Raw genomic sequence first — 14,696 nt, 5'->3', positions numbered from 1 at the left:
CAGTTCTCTCCCTCTGGAAGATGTGGGAAATTTTTACCCACCATATCTAATAATCATCTAAGAAATGTATAATTTCTATATCATATCTAAATCATATCAAAATCATATCTAAATCGTATCAAAATCATTATAGCTTGGTCCTGGATGACAATGGCACCATGAACACGTACGCAACAGGGGCCCTTTTGATGCCTACGTGACTTTGTACATGATCTTTCAAGGATCCAGAAGCTTCTAGAAGGACTTCTTAATTAAAAAACTATTGGAACATTGATTCAACATCCGGTAGGATTAAAAATCGAATCCTTAATAAGATTCAGTGGTACTTTCAAATACTACTTATAATCTTTAAATCTTATATCTAATTATATTATAATCACATCTTATTTCAATAATAAGTCTAGACTGTAAAAATAATCAATCAATATTCATAGAAGGCTACCGTGCTCAGAGAGCATGGCAGGGCGATGGGGGGAGTGAAGTGCCCACCAACAAGCCCAGCGGGACTCCGCGTTTGTTTACAAATGAGTGAACAAGTGACTGATCCTTAGCGAACATTACCAGCTCAAGGACACCTTATCTAATATTTTTTATCGCCAGTGAATACTCTCTAGAACTGGGGGAGTACCTGGACAATATCTACAAGGAAAATCATAGAACATTCATAAAATAAGAGTGTATAGTGGAGATCACGGTGACACGGTTTCCTCCACCTTCATTCTTTATCTTTATCATATCATTCTTCTGCAACGCAGTTAAAGAAAAATCACGTAGCAACGCTACCAGATCATCATACAGCAACGCTGTAGCAAAATATCGTGCCTAAACTCGACAAGAGAGTTAATCAGTCTGGCAAACTTGTCAGACAGGCACCCCGACTGGCAGAGAAGTATATTGAAGGTTATTTGGTATATGATTGGCCAATTGTGTGCTTGTGTAGCTTTAATATCCTATAAATCTGTCTGTTGGTTAAAAAGCGAGGCTAAGCCTCACATATCGGTACGTTTATTAAAATTGTAGTGTAGCTGTGAATCTTATCCAAGCACTGAACCTCATGAGTGTCCATTCTGTCAGAAAAGAATTCAGCCTCAATAAGTAAAAACCTCACAAGTGTCCACAGTCTTGGAAGAGATTCAGTCAAACTAACTGTATAAAGTGAATATGTCTGCATATATATTTGAATATATAAATTAAGTTATCAATTGCTTGCTTAGTTAATTTTTAAGTTATCATATAAGTTCATTTAATTGAATATAATTTCTAGTACTAAGTTAATAGTATTAAGACTACATTTAAGGTCATTTATTTATACTTTTACAATTTAATTTGTTGTTTATAGTATAAGAATCTATTGGCTGTTAAGTTATGGTGCTAGGTTAGACTATGTATGTTTAAATCCCTGATTTAAACAGAGCCAGTGTTCAGTCAGATAACTGAATTTATCAAATCTTATCCTTGTATAAAATACAAGCTGATGTGAGATCCCTGTCTACAGGTGGATTGGAACTTCTATCAACATAGTCATTCACCCCACCTGTCCCTTACAGCCCACAGTCTGTCATTAGGAAAAGAGGATTTAGGATTTACAACCCTAGCTAGAGATTTTAATTGAATTAATTTGCAGACAGTAATTTTTAATTTAGTTCAGTACAAGTCCCTGGTAGTCTCCTCTTATATCAATCCCAGCAGGTTTTTCCCACACTCATTAACTGTTTAATAATTGTTAACAAAGCCGCCAAAGATTGAGAAAAGATGTACAGGTTCGTCAGTACTTGCGTAGCTGCTTCGTGAATCTGGCTCCAGGTTGGTTGGTTGTCCTTTTGTGGCAAGTGTGTTGAGACAGTTGTCTGGGAATCACCAAAACGCTGGTTCAAGTCACCTCCATTGCCCCAAAATTATATATATTTATATATTGGGGTACCACCTCTGGTTGTGTTTGTAGGGACCCTCAGGCCTCGAAGAAGAGAATATGCAGCACTCGGGGTAGCCTTACCGGGCTCCCCCCCGCCCGGCGAGCCCGTGGAAGCATTTGAAATGAGCCCGGCACATTTAAATCTCTCTACCTTTTTTATAATTTAAATAGTTGGAGTTTACATCGGTTTTATATGCTAAATACGTGTATGCTTACTGAACCAAAATATACACCACAACTTATACAAATACACTAAAATACACGACAGTCAACCAAGATCAACCATCAAGGCTGACGGTTGATTAAGTTCGATTTCACACCCGCAAATATTTGCTCCTAAGGTGCTGGCCTTGCTACCTTTGACGCTGCAGTAACAAGACGACCCAACGTAACTGTGTTTTCCGGCAGAGGATGACAGACTGTGAATGATGCAAGTAACGTGTATTGGCGTATCCGAATTCTGTCGTGAACTTGATCATGAAAGAAGCTGTAAATTCAGATACCTTCCGAAGGCCAATATGTCATGTGATAATATTGCAAAAAGGAGGCAAAGAGAGAGAGAGAGAGAGAGAGAGAGAGAGAGAGAGAGAGAGAGAGAGAGAGAGAGAGAGAGAGAGAGAGAGAGAGAGAGAGAGAGAGAGAGAGAGAGAGAGAGAGAAAGAGAGAGAGAGAGATAAAAGCTAATGTTTCGTACCTCTTCTAACACAAAACTGTGCTTGATCAAAGCACGACATATCCACAGGCAAACGTGTCTACTGCCTTACACACAGAGAGCTGAAGCTAAGAATGAAGTATGCTAGAGGAAAATGCTTTGAATATGCCACTTGTGAGCCAGTGGTTGTTTAATCTTTAGGCAGTTACTTGCTTGGTGAGGAGAGGACAGTGTGTGTTCTAGAGGCTTAGAGTTTTGGAAAGGAAAATGATGGGTAATGAGTATATATCCTGTGTATTATTGAATTCAGATTCCCAGTTTATATTGTGAAGTGCATTTGTGAGATTGCCTATTGCTGCTTCACTATTTAACCTGAAGGTACGGGTAAGTCTCTTGGTATCTGATGGTGTTATGTCCATGTTTGCGATGAGGAAGGTAGGGTAATTAGAATTAGAATTATTATAATTATTGTTATTATTATTATTCAGTTTCATGTTGACCAGACCACACACTAGAAGGTGAAGGGACGACGACGTTTCGGTCCGTCCTGGACCATTCTCAAGTCGTCAAGAATGGTCCAGGACGGACCGAAACGTCGTCGTCCCTTCACCTTCTTGTGTGTGGTCTGGTCAACATACTTTAGCCACGTTATTGTGACTCATCGCCTGCATTCAGTTTCATGCACACCTTTACTATTAACAGGTCCTCTAGGGTTCTAATAAGGCTTTGGTTCAAGGGAATTATTGGCTGGTATAAGATTTTCAGCTGATCTGTTCCTTTAGCTTTCCATGTGTAAAATAAATCCAAGCTTTTTTACATCGTTTAAGGTGTAGCGAGTATGTTGACCAAACCACACACTAGAAAGTGAAGGGACGACGACATTTCGGTCCATCCTGGACCATTCTCAGAATGCGAATGGTCATCAACTTGAGAACTGTCCAGGACGGACCGAAACGTTGTCGTCCCTTCACCTTCTAGTGTGTGGTCTGGTCAACATATTTCAGCCACGTTATTGTGACTCCTCGTCTGCATGTAGCAAGTATATTGTGTAAATAATATACTCGCTCCAAGCTCTCATTATCTTAATGAGAGTAGCACAACTCTCATTAAGATAATGAGAGCTTGGAGCGAGTATATTATTTCCATAATATACTCGCTACAGAAGTCATACTGATATACAAAATAATACTGGTGATGACGATGAGGATTTCAGTTGTCTTGTGAAGAAATTTATGAATATATTGGCTAATCCAATGGGGTCTCTAATCGTTAAATGGTTAAGAACTTTTGATGATATGAATTAGATATTTTCTTTACTGTAGTTTCCCCTAAACAACAACTAGTTTTCTGACAGTCATCAAAGAAAACGATTACTGGGTAAACATTTTAGAATATTCAGTTCGAGACAAAAATGCCGTTTCACAATGTTTTTTGCTTATTGACGTGTCCTTCCTTATTGTCAAAAATGTCCCTTAGCCAAAGGAAACTATGTCCCACTAGCCAATAATGTCCCCTAGCCAATGGCAAGGATATCCACCTAGCCAATGGCAAGGATATCCACCTAGCCAATGGCAAGGATATCCACCTAGCCAAGGGCAAGGATATCCACCTAGCCAAGGGCTAGGATATCCACCTAGCCAAGGGCAAGGATATCCACCTAGCCAAGGGCAAGGAAAATGAAAGAAATTGGTTATGAAAGCAGAGTAAGGAAAGCAAACTTCACATCAATGTAAAAGCAGAGAGTTGCCACCTAGTGGTAACGAGGTGGACAGAACTACATACTTCGTGATAACGAGGCCGACAGAACTAGACACTTCAAGGTAACGAGGTGAGACAGAACTAGACACCCGGAGGTAACATAGTTTCTAGTTCAATAGAACTAGCCAAAATAGAACTACGATGGTTCTAGTTCAATAGAACTAGAACCCTAATGCAAATGTTGCAAAACCACTCTAGATACCTATAGCAATGAGGAAGACAAAACCATAGAAACATTTGAGCAGCGAGAAGGAATACAAGAATGAGTAGAAATAGAAGAAAAACTTAATCAATTAAAGGAAAAAAAGGTAATCAAATAACCCAGAAAGAATTAAGAAGAATGTGTTCAGTGGAAAAAGTGGAAAAAGCCGCGTGTGGTAACTAAGGACGATGTAGAAACACTGCATCAGAGGTAGAAGGTAGAAAGTAGATGTAGAAAGTAGTAGATGTAGACAGCACCTGCAGGCAACAGGCGGGTCTCAATGTACTCCAATATAACCAGGAAACAATAGACAGGATACAACACAAAGCCAATAATCCCATATATTTTCATTGGTGGGAGATTAGATATTCAATTCCACAAACCCTAATTAAAATAATTACAATGGTAATTAATAGTTTAAGCTGCTCAATCGTTTTGAGATGTGTGTAATTATCTAAAAAAACTTTACTTGAACTTCAATTGAATTGAGAGAGAGAGAGAGAGAGAGAGAGAGAGAGAGAGAGAGAGAGAGAGAGAGAGAGAGAGAGAGAGAGAGAGAGACAGAGACAGAGACAGAGACAGACAGACAGACAGACAGACAGACAGACAGACAGACAGACAGACAGACAGACAGACAGACAGACAGACAGAGACAGACAGAGAGAGAGGGGAATCTGAACCTAGCAAGCAATTCTGCCAAAAAACAAATTCCTGAGATGTATTTCATATTTTCTCGACAGCAGGGGTTGTAAAACTTCATTTGAAGCTCGAGTTCACTCCCAGCTTGAGACTGCAACTCTCTCTCTTGGCTAGCCTGCCACCCATAATTGATCCATGCATACTGTACAAGGTAGAAAACCTTGGAAGAAGACCCCCATCTCTAGGACCCCCATCACAATCGACTTGAGAATGGTCCAGGACGGACCGAAACGTCGTCGTCCCTTCACCTTCTAGTGTGTGGTCTGGTCAACAACCCCCATCTCAAGTTTTGACTCATTCTGCTTGGGCTGGTAAGAGAACTCAAGACCAGAATGATAGCAACTTTATTTGTATATTTCCAATATTCTACCGATTCCTCACTTGGACCAACTTTAGGGGCAAAGATAAGTTGGCAACTACAAAACAAAGTGTCCATCAATCAATAGAAAATCATCCTGGTTGAGTCATTTCCCATGAATATCAGTCCACCAGCAATCACTCATTTTTATGCTGAAGCCTATTTAAAAAAAAAAAAGCATTTCAGTGCTCAGTACACATTAAATCAAGTTAACTGACCATTCGAAGGCTCCGGCACATAGCTGGCTCCAAGTTCCTCCAGTAACTAACATGATTATAACTTAGCATTAACTTCACTATCAATGTTAACTAATAATAAGAACATAACCTAACCCACACTTATATGAAATGAAAAAATAAGTGGCGACATTTCGGTCCGTTTCGAGGTCATTAAGTGTAAGTTAGATTATTTGCTTGCAGCCTCGTTACAGTGTGTGATTAAACACATTAAATTGATGAGTTCCTAGAGGCTTCTAAATTGATGAGTTCCTAATTGATGGCTAAATTGATGAGTTCCTAGAGGCTTCTAAATTGATGAGTTCCTAATTGATGGCTAAATTGATGAGTTCCTAATTGATGGCTAAATTGATGAGTTCCTAATTGATGGCTAAATTGATGAGTTCCTAATCCTAGAGTCAAGCTTTTTGATGAAGTGATGTTACAAAACAAATCTTTCCGTGCAGTTTCATCATGAACATGAGCACCATTTCTAATGAACCTAAGTCTTAATTTTTTTTACTTTAAAATAAATAGGGAATGTGAGCAAGAGGGAGATAGAGAGACACTGAGAGAAAATAAAAATTGTTTTGATGATGTCATGTGGTGGTCCTGGAGAGCATGAGGAGATGATATCGTCGCCAGAGGTCAGTGCCGGAGTGGGCCACTGTCGTGCCATTTGTAGCTCGTTAATCCTCCTTTTCCTCTAAGTACACACACACACACACACACACACACACACACACACACACACACACACACACACACACACATTGGGTTTGTAAACAAGCACCAACATGGGTTCTGGACAGGGAAATCATGCCTAACAAACCTTTTAGAATTCTATGATAAAGTAACAAGGATAAGGCAGGACAGAGAAGGCTGGGCAGACTGCATATTTCTTGACTGCCAAAAGGCCTTTGATACGGTACCGCACATGAGACTGCTATACAAACTTGAGAGGCAGGCAGGAGTAAGCGGAAAGGCCCTAGTATGGGTGAAGAACTACCTAACAGGAAGGAGCCAGAGGGTAATGGTAAGGGGCGAAAAGTCGGACTGGCGAACAGTAACAAGTGGAGTACCTCAAGGATCGGTGCTGGGACCAATCCTCTTTCTAATTTACGTAAATGATATGTTTACAGGAGTGGAATCATACATGTCAATGTTTGCAGATGACGCAAAATTAATGAGAAGAGTTGTGACAGACGAGGATTGTAGGATCCTCCAAGAGGACTTAAACAGGCTGCAGAGATGGTCAGGGAAATGGCTACTGGAGTTTAACACCAGTAAATGTAAAGTTATGGAAATGGGATCAGGTGACAGGAGACCAAAGGGACAGTACACAATGAAGGGGAACAGCCTACCTGTAACGATTCGAGAAAGAGACCTGGGAGTGGATGTGACACCTAATCTAACTCCTGAGGCACATATAAATAGGATAACGACAGCAGCGTACTCTACACTGGCGAAAATTAGAACTTCATTCAGAAACCTAAATGAGGAAGCTTTTAGGGCGCTTTACACTGCCTACGTGAGACCCGTCTTAGAGTATGCCGCGCCATCATGGAGCCCCCACCTGAAGAAACACATAAAGAAACTGGAGAAGGTTCAGAGGTTTGCGACGAGGCTTGTCCCAGAGCTACGAGGGATGGGATATGAAGAGCGGCTGAAGGAACTGAACCTTACGACACTAGAGAAAAGAAGGGAGAGAGGAGATATGATAGGGACATATAAAATACTCAGGGGAATTGACAAAGTGGAAATAGATGAAATGTTCACACGTAATAATAACAGAACGAGGGGACATGGGTGGAAACTGGAAACTCAGATGAGTCACAGAGATGTTAGGAAGTTTTCTTTTAGCGTGAGAGTAGTAGAAAAATGGAATGCACTTGGGGAACAGGTTGTGGAAGCAAATACTATTCATACTTTTAAAACTAGGTATGATAGGGAAATGGGACAGGAGTCATTGCTGTAAACAACCGATAGCTAGAAAGGCGGGATCCAAGAGTCAATGCTCGATCCTGCAAGCACATATAGGTGAGTACATATAGGTGAGTACACATATGACAAAGAGTGCTGGGAAGACGGGACACTACTCATCATGTAACTACACTTAGGTAATTACACACACACACACACACACACACACACATACACACACACACACACACACATATGACAAAGAGTGCTGGGAAGACGGGACACTACTCATCATGTAACTACACTTAGGTAATTACACTTAGGTAATTACACACACACACACACACAAACACACACACACACAGGAGAGACTACGGGAATTAAACCTCACTTCGTTGGAACACAGAAGAGTTAGGGGGGACATGATCACCACATTCAAGATCCTCAAGGGAATCGACAGGGTTGATAAAGACAGGCTGTTTAACACAAGGGGCACACGCACTAGGGGACACAGGTGGAAACTGAGTGCCCAAATGAGCCACAGAGATATTAGAAAGAACTGTTTTAGTGTCAGAGTGGTTGACAAATGGAATGCATTAGGAAGCAATGTGGTGGAGGCTGACTCCATACACAGTTTCAAGTGCAGATATGATAGAGCCCAATAGGCTCAGGAACCTGTACACCTGTTGATTGACAGTTGAGAGGCGGGACCAAAGAGCCAGAGCTCAACCCCCGCAAGCACAACTAGGTGAGTACAACTAGGTGAGTACACACAACATATTTTCCGTAATAGTCCCAACTTCCCATCCGTAACACTACCTTTAAACTCCATTACCACCCTCTGCAAATTGCCATATCCATACTGCTTCGAAACAACACAGTCTTGTCTGAACAAATCCACAAGGGCCGTGACGAGGATTCGAACCTACGTACGAGAGGATCCCAGACGCGCCTTGTTCATTTGATGCATCACGCTATTGTGATTTCTGTGTTTAATAAAACAGTCTTGCTTCCCTCCCAATCGAAACGACCTCCATCTAGCGGTCAAAGAATAAAGTTAAAACTATGATACACAAATGCGGATGGTACATCAAACAAAATTAATGAACTAAACGTGGAAATACAAATTTCCAGTCCTAAGAGATAATGTTTCTCTGGGATACCAAATTATAAGTAATGACAAAAACTGAAGAGGAGGAATATCTGTTTGATAAAAATGGAAAGGATTGTTTGAGAAATTTGCAATTCCACCACATCATGTGGATTGTAACTGAAATCTGTAATTGTAATTGTGGATTGTAACAGCTGAAAATCAGAAAGTTGCAAATGGCAGTATTAAACAATCCAACCAGCCAATAACAGAACACCATGACAAGTAACCGGGGTACGATAATAGCCACAGGCAACACGACCAATATGGCCGCCACAGACAACACGACCAATATCGCCGCCACAGACAACAAGACCAATATGGCGGCCACAGGCAACAAGGACCAATATGGCCGCCACAGACAACAAGACCAATATGGCCGCCACAGACAACAAGGACCAATATGGCCGCCACAGACAACAAGGACCAACATGGCCGCCACAGACAACAAGACCAATATGGCCGCCACAGACAACAAGGACCAATATGGCCGCCACAGACAACAAGGACCAACATGGCCGCCACAGACAACAAGACCAATATGGCGGCCAGGAACACGCAAAGGAGAGTCATTAAGACACAGTACCGGAAGCCGAGACTCTACACCCACGCCCTCCAGCCCCAACTTGCTCTCATCTACAGTGTTTGTTTTACTTAAGTGTAACGGTGTCACTCTAATGACTCAGCCGGGGGGGGGAGAGACAGAGGGGGGGCAGGAGGGAGGGAGGGGGGAGTGATACGAGAGAGAGAGAGAGAGAGAGAGAGAGAGAGAGAGAGAGAGAGAGAGAGAGAGAGAGAGAGAGAGAGAGAGAGAGAGAGAGAGAGAGAGAGAGAGAGAGAATGAGAAGTAAAGGAAGAGGGGGAAATTATTACCCTTTCCCTTCTCCTCACTCTCCCCTTTCCACTCTTCTCCTCTTTCCTTCCCCTCTTCCTCAACCTCTTATTTTGCAACCTCCTCTGCCTCCCCCTCCCCCCTTCCCTTCCCCCCTTCCTCTCCCCCCCCCCCCCTCCCCTCGTCTGCTGACCTCAGTCGCGACATCGGAGAATCCAAGATTGAATTACAGTTATTATGAAATAAATGGTCGCAATAGCATATATACGTCTACTTACTCCATCACCTCGTAAAGTCTAAGATCAAACGACCCTCTCACACACCTCTGACTCAACCCCCCCCCTCCCCCTGTTCACCACACCCAGCCCACCCAAACCCCGATTCATATTACTCATCCAAAGCACTTTAGTCAATCCACTCTATCTCCACTACATCCGGGGGAGGAGGGGAGTCTACTGGATTCACCAGTCAACCACAAAATCCGCTACAGTCAAACTACTACTATCCGCCTCCCCCCCCCCCCCTTCTACGGCAGTTAAGCTAGCTATGTTATTTGACAGGTTCACAGTTAACCTAGGTCGTCAATCCACCATTGCTAAACTATGCCAGTCAACCAACACTAAGTAAGCATTCCCCCCGGTAGAATCTCATGTCAGCCCCACCCCGTCAACCCCACCCCGTCAACCCCACCCCGTCAACCCCACACAGTCAACCCCACCCTGTCAACCCCACTCCGTCAACTTCTCGCTCGTCAAGCAATCCCTGTTCTCTGAAGAGTCAAGTGGTGCCTCTGTTCCAACCACCAGCTGCACACACACACACACACACACACACACACACACACACACACACACACACACACACACACACACACACACACACACCTAAGGGGCCCGAATTCGATTCCCAGACGAGACAGAAACAAATGGGCAGAGTTTCTATCACCTTGATGCCCTGTTCACCTAGCAGTAAATAGGTACCCGGGAGTTAGACAGCTGTTACGGGCTGCTGCCTGGGTATGTATGTCTGTGTGTGCGTGTGTTAGAGAGAAATATATGTAGTAGACATAATAGAAGAGAAAATAGATAAGTTAGAAAGGCGGGGTCCAAGAGCTAATAGCTCGATTCTGCAGGCACAAATAGTAAATACACACACACACACGCACACACACACACACACACACACACACACATCTGTGTGTTGTTGATTGACGGTTGAGAGGCGGGACCAAAGAGCCAGAGCTCAACCCCCGCAAACACAACTAGGTGAGTACAACTAGGTGAGTACACACACATCTGGAGAAAAGTAACTTTGAAACACATCACCAACACGGGTTTAGGGATGGTGTATCTTGCCTTGCAGGTTTAATCAAATTCTTCGACCACAAGTGACAAAAATTAGACAAGAACTTTGGGTGTAGGGGAGATAGGCATACTAACTATATTTGGACTGCAAGAAAGCCATTGCTAAAGTGCCCCATAAGAGTCTAGCTAGTGCATAAGTTGGAGATGCAGGCGGGAGTGACAGGGAAGGTGGTCCAGTGGAAAATTGAATTATCGGTCCGTCCTGGACCATTCTCAATCGACTTGAGAATGGTCCAGGACGGACCGAAATGTCGTCGTCCCTTCATTTTCTAGTGTGTGGTTTGGTCAACGATAATTGAATTACTTATCCACTGGAGTTACTCGCTACGCTGAGATCCCAGAGTGGCGAGATGTCCCTAGTGAAGTCTCACAGTTCTTGATCCTATCATGTTTCTCATATATGTAAATGATCTTCCAGAGAAGTATAGTCAATACTTCCAGAGAAGTATTGAGTATTTCTCTCAATGTTTGCTGATGATGCTAAAGTTACGAGAAGGATTAAAACAGAAAGATCGCAAGAGACAAGAGGCAGTGGACCACATACCCATCCTGTGGGCGGCAGTGGACCACATACCCATCCTGTGGGCGGCAGTGGACCACATACTCATCCTGTGGGCGGCAGTGGACCACATGCCCATCCTGTGGGTGGCAGTGGACCTCATACCCATCCTGTGGGTGGCAGTGGACCTCATACCCATCCTGTGGGTGGCAGTGGACCTCATACCCATCCTGTGGGTGGCAGTGGACCCCATACCCATCCTGTGGGTGGTAGTGGACCCCATACCCATCCTGTGAGTGGCAGTGGACCCCATACCCATCCTGTGAGTGGCAACAGAAAAAATTACAGAGACACATAATTACCTCATGAACTGAACCCCCAAATTGATTTAGATCCACAAGTTACAATCATGATTAGCTAAATACACAGTGTCATGTAAATATATCAAGTCTTTTAGAGTATAATTAGTTCAAGGACTGAGCCACAAGTCTCTTAAGCTGATCAGTTAACATCAGTGATGACCCAGTTACGTGTGAATGAGTTGCACATATGACTGCCTAATGAATTAACCCGCCGGAGCAAAATAAAAATAAAGAAACTAAATTAAAATTATGATTGTGATTCTTGTGTTTTCCAACAACGCATGTGCCGCTGATGTTACTCTGTGTGTGTACTTACCTAGTTGTACTCACCTAGTTGTGTCTGCAGGATCGAGCATTGACTCTTGGATCCCGCCTTTCGAGCATCGGTTGTTTACAGCAATGACTCCTGTCCCATTTCCTTATCATGCCTGGTTTTAAAATTATGAATAGTATTTGCTTCCACAACCTGCTCCTGAAGTGCATTCCATTTTCCCACTACTCTCACGCTAAAAGAAAACTTCCTAACATCTCTGTGACTCATCTGAGTTTCAAGCTTCCATCCATGTCCCCTCGTTCTGTTACTATTCCGTGTGAACATTTCGTCTATGTCCACTCTGTCAATCCCTCTGAGTATTTTATACGTTCCTATCATGTCACCCCTCTCCCTTCTTCTTTCTAGTGTCGTAAGGCACAGTTCCCTCAGGCGCTCCTCATACCCCATCCCTCGTAGCTCTGGGACGAGTCTCGTTGCAAACCTCTGAACCTTTTCCAGTTTCATTATATGCTTCTTCAGATGGGGACTCCATGATGAGGCGGCATACTCTAAGACTGGCCTCACGTAGGCAGTGTAAAGCGCCCTAAATGCCTCCTTACTTAGGTTTCTGAATGATCTAACTTTTGCCAGTGTAGAGTACGCTGCTGTCGTTATCGTTATTATCGTGTGTGTGTGTGTGTGTGTGTGTGTGTGTGTGTGTGTGTGTGTGTGTGTGTGTGTGTGTGTGTGTGTGTGTGTGTGTGTGTGTGTGTGTGTGTGTGTGTGTGTGTGTGTGTGTGTGTGTGTGTGTATGTGTGTGTGTGTGTGTGTGGCTCTACTGCTTGGTCAGAGGTTACTGCCAACTGCCAAGTCCTTCTCTAATATTTCAGGGAATAATTTTTAATATTTAGTGAAAACTCAAAAAAAATCCTAGGATAACCAAAGAAACGTTATCAGTTTAGAAGACAAATATATACACAGAGAAATTATGAAATTAAATTGTTTAAAGACTCTGGGAGTTATCGATTACAATGTGGGAATAAACCCAAAAAAAGACTGCAATAATGTGTAAAGTTAACAATATACTATTTTTCGTATCTAGTTAAGAGTTGGTAATTAAAGGTCTAATGTAATCCATCATTTAGATCTTGGTGGGTGTGAAGCTTTCCTTGTGAGCTCGTGTTGTTTCTTGGTTACAAAATTTGATCCTCTCCAGATGTATGTGTGTGTGTGTGTGTGTGTGTGTGTGTGTGTGTGTGTGTGTGTGTGTGTGTGTGTGTGTGTGTGTGTGTGTGTGTGTGTGTGTACTCACCTAATTGTGCTTGCGGGGGGTTGAGCTTTGGCTCTTTGGTCCCGCCTCTCAACTGTCAATCAACTGGTGTACAGGTTCCTGAGCCTACTGGGCTCTATCATGTCTACATGTGAAACTGTGTATGGAGTCAGCCTCCACCACATCACTTCCTAATGGATTCCATTTATTAACTACTCTGACACTGAAAAAGTTCTTTCTAATGTCTCTGTGGCTCATCTGGGTACTAAGTTTCCACCTGTGTCCCCTTGTTCGTGTCCCACCCGTGGTGAAGAGTTTGTCTTTGTCCACCCTATCAATTCCCCTGAGAATTGTGTAGGTGGTTATCATATCTCCCCTTACTTTGCTTTGTCCCATGTTTTGTGTGTGTGTGTGTGTGTGTGTGTGTGTGTGTGTGTGTTTACTATTTGTGTGTGCAGAATCGAGCTATTATCTCTTGTCTTTCCAACCAATCTATTTTTCCTCTATTATATCTACTACATATATTTCTCGCTAACACACACCTAGGAAGCAGCCCGTAGCAGCTGTCTAACTCCCAGGTACCTATTTACTGTTACTGCTAGGTGAACAAACCCATCAGGGTGAAAGAAACTTTGCCCATTTGTTTCCGCCTCCAGCGGGAATCGAACCCGAGCCATTTGGACTACGACCCCCCCCCCAAGCACTGTCCACTCAACCGCGATTTTTTTTTTTGGGGAGGGAGGGGAGGCGAAGGTGTTTTTTTTTATACATTTATAACTTAAAATCTGATTGGATTAAGTTCAAGTTGGCATTTATCAGACCAATCCTTGGGTGTGTGAAATCCCTACGACCTCATATATCACCACTAAGATCATACATATAACCCCTACGACCTCACATATCACGCCTACGACCTCACATATCACGCCTACGACCTTGCATATGTATCTGTCACCAAAATTAAGATCAATATCAACACGAAGTGACTCTCTCTTTCCTCAGTATCACGTAAGTTTGGAAGTCAGAATTACTGGGGAACGAGGAGAGGCAGATGGGTAGAGAGAGAGAGAGAGAGAGAGAGAGAGAGAGAGAGAGAGAGAGAGAGAGAGAGAGAGAGAGAGAGAGAGAGAGAGAGAGAGAGAGAGAGAGAGAGAGAGAGAGAGAGAAAAGCCCCCACGAGGCTGCAGAAAAGAGAGTGGAGAGCAGGAAGCTTAAAAACAAAGACACGTAATGGAAGAAGGAATTAC

The sequence above is a fragment of the Procambarus clarkii genome, chromosome 8 (assembly GCF_040958095.1).
Source record: "Procambarus clarkii isolate CNS0578487 chromosome 8, FALCON_Pclarkii_2.0, whole genome shotgun sequence".
Taxonomy (NCBI): Eukaryota; Metazoa; Arthropoda; class Malacostraca; order Decapoda; family Cambaridae; genus Procambarus; species Procambarus clarkii.
Note: the sequence above shows the minus strand (reverse complement) of the source record.